Source organism: Priapulus caudatus, unplaced genomic scaffold (assembly GCF_000485595.1).
Source record: "Priapulus caudatus unplaced genomic scaffold, Priapulus_caudatus-5.0.1 Scaffold555, whole genome shotgun sequence".
NCBI classification, from domain to species: domain Eukaryota; kingdom Metazoa; phylum Priapulida; class Priapulimorpha; order Priapulimorphida; family Priapulidae; genus Priapulus; species Priapulus caudatus.
This window is the reverse complement of record NW_014577616.1, coordinates 1-3,176: the sequence shown is the minus strand read 5'-3', so window position 1 is coordinate 3,176 and position 3,176 is coordinate 1.

Sequence of the window (3,176 nt, the reverse complement as noted above, 5' to 3'; positions counted from 1 at the left end):
CCGTACCGTGCCACAGGCAACCTTATCTTAACAGATCCCCAATGCGAGCACCGAAGGTGTGGAGAAGGTTTAGGACACACAATTTCACGACTTTATCAAATCGGACCTTTTTTTAGATAAAAAATGTGAATGTTTTCAATTAAATACATGTGATACACGTTCTAGTTTGATATTGTTGTCTCCGGCGTTCTTTGGTTGAACTGTCAATTTCATGTTTACAGGTATATAGCATATATTCCATATTTTGTTAAAAATTAACAGTTCCCACACGTTAGAAGAAAAAATGGCGGCGACTCTGTGTTTAGCGATTTTGTCCAATCAGGTGGCGGCATTGCATTCAGCTCGAAAAATGTCAACACCATGACCTTCATTGAACGTGTGGGAACTGTTAATTTTTTACTGGCGACGGATTTTACTCTCCTAACGCTGTCAAATATCATCGACAGTGCAAACATATACAGGGGAGGTTAGTACAACAAAGTAGAAATACGGGGATGTGCATATTTTTATTGAGAATCAAAAACTTTCATTGATATCGGACATTCGTGAAATTGTGTGTCCTACCTTCTCACACCTTCGGTGCTCGCATTGGGGGATCGTGTTAGATATAGGTGCCTGTGCCCGTAGCCACTGCGATTATTGTTTCTCAAAAGCCGCACCCCCGTGCGTGCGCACAGACTGTGACAGAGGCACGCATCCGCGTGACCCGCACACTCTCGTCCGTCCTTCTCTCTCAACCAAGAACCCTCCATTTATACGTTTCTAGCTAACAAAGAAATCAATCGTATGCGCGGGTAACCACACAAGTTTGCTGTGCACTAGCCCGACCAGGCTGTGCGACGGATTGTCTATACAGCCTGACACCCTTCCATACAAGAAACCTATCAGTATCACCTCTGCAGATCTAGATGAATAACTCTGCATATCTCAAATAAAACTATTCTATTACCACCTTTGAATTGCCTTGTTTGAAATATGAACGTTAGCTCACAGTTGTCCTGCTTCTAAACTAGAATGTATCTCTTAATTCACGGTATATACGGTATCTGCTAATTCTCACATCATATCAACTTTCCAATCAGCTTTACCCGCCATGTTTAGCGAGGCACGGAAAACCCGAAATGGAAAAGACTCGCTAGAAAATACTACAGAAATAGTGCAATAGCTGCACGATGGCTCTCACGGCAATTACACACCAAAGCAAGTGAAACGATGTTCACGAATGTCTGGGCCATTTGTAAAAACCTTAGATGACATGTTTTCAGATGTAGGGGTGGTTTACATTGAGGGCCGCAGATCGTTTAATTTCCTTTGTTCGATCCATTACGGATTTTAGTCACAGTCGGAATGATAGCAAACATGGTGGCGAATTCATGAATTTTGTTGCATTTGTCTCAAAAAGTTGCTGTAACCCCGTAAGTACCCAGCGCATCGTAGCGCACTGATGGTTACAAGAAGGTGGACGTATACTGATTCATTTGGTATATCACATGTGTAGTGTTCTTTGGCGATACTTGGCAAATAAGGCAACTACATGTTTAGCTGCAGCCAAGGTTTGAAACGGTATTCTAACCCTAGCAATACCGTTTCTTGGAGCTAGCTGTGCACCTGCATAACAACTGATTCTCAACCGTGCTCATCTCTATTATCTACACTACATCAAACGCGCTGCCGCCCACTACACTGCCGCCGACTAACCCATTATGCAAACACCGTCGTGACATTTTTAATCACCCAACTACTCTTTCTAACATCTGCAGACCACACTTTACACTGGCATAATTTTGAATAGGCTAAGTGGACTGATTATATGGGGGGTTGAACCGGCAGTTTAGGGGGGTTGAACCTGAGGCCGCCAGCAAAATAGCGCTAATTTCGCACACTGATATCTAAAACAAGTTATTCTCATCTCAACACACCCTTGTCAGGGTTTCCAACCATTCTGCATTCTGCGGAATCATTACGATTTCTAGGCTTAATTTCCGCATTCCGCAGCGGCAAGGTTATATTCCTCATTTCAGTTGCACTGTATAAAATTTGCACTGATTGTTCGCATTGTTCGCTTGGACACATTTTTTTTTTTCCGCCGGTGCCTGGCACTGGCCACGCGCTGGTGCAGTAGAGATGCAGCAAGTTTATTAATAGCTGTCACTGCGCGAGTCGTTTCTTGGAAATGCACGCTCTGCCATTACCTTAGTTTTGCACCCCCCCTACCATCGCTCAGTGTTGTAATGTGTTTCTATGCATTTTGTATCTGGCATGTCTACGGTAAATGGAACAGCCTAGTCAGACAGGCGCTGCAGTGCTCAATTTTAAGGTTTTTTTTGGGTTGTCCGGAGGACAACCAAGAGCAGGGCTGCCAACTCTCACGCATTGATCGGGAGACTCACGCATTTTGACCAAATCTCACGCTCTCACGCTGATCTTACAATATCTCACGCACAGCGAAAAAATGCTGAGATATCTCACGCATGAATATCTCTTCATAAATTAAACGCTGAAATATATCACGCACAGCAAAAAAAATCGTACAATATCTAAAAACAGTCACTTTAGTATGCACCAAATTGCACAAATTGAAGTTATAAAATGCATAAGCTCCCTACCGTGGAAGGGGGGAAACCCCCTTCCCCCCCCCCTCGGTCGCTTCGCTCCCTCACATCTCACTCTCACCTATCACTCAATGTTGGCAGCCCTGCCAAGAGAGTAGCATATGGTTGTCCTTCAAGAGTTTTGGTTGTCCGGATATTATTTAAAAATGTGCTGCATGCGCTCTGCTCACGTGATGCTCAGTGCTGTAAAGCAAAAGGCCTTTCAAGGGTTTTGGTTGTCCGGATATTATTTAAACATGTGCTGCATGCGCTCTGCTCACGTGATGCTCAGCAAAAAAATGTAAAGCAAAAGGCCTAATCATGTACATTTTGTACGTATTGCAGTGACAGCAGACATGGCCATTCGCATTGTTTCACTCATTATATCAAGAGCAGATAAAGAAGGTCTTTCTTTATCTAGATAAAGATAAAGAAGGTCCTTCTTTATCTGCTCTTGATTATATGAAGATAATAAAATATTGGTAATGTGGTAAATGATGCTGGGATCAATGACGTATAATAATAGTAATTAAAAGTTGCATGAAATTTATTTCATATAACACCTACATTAAGTTAACTAATGTG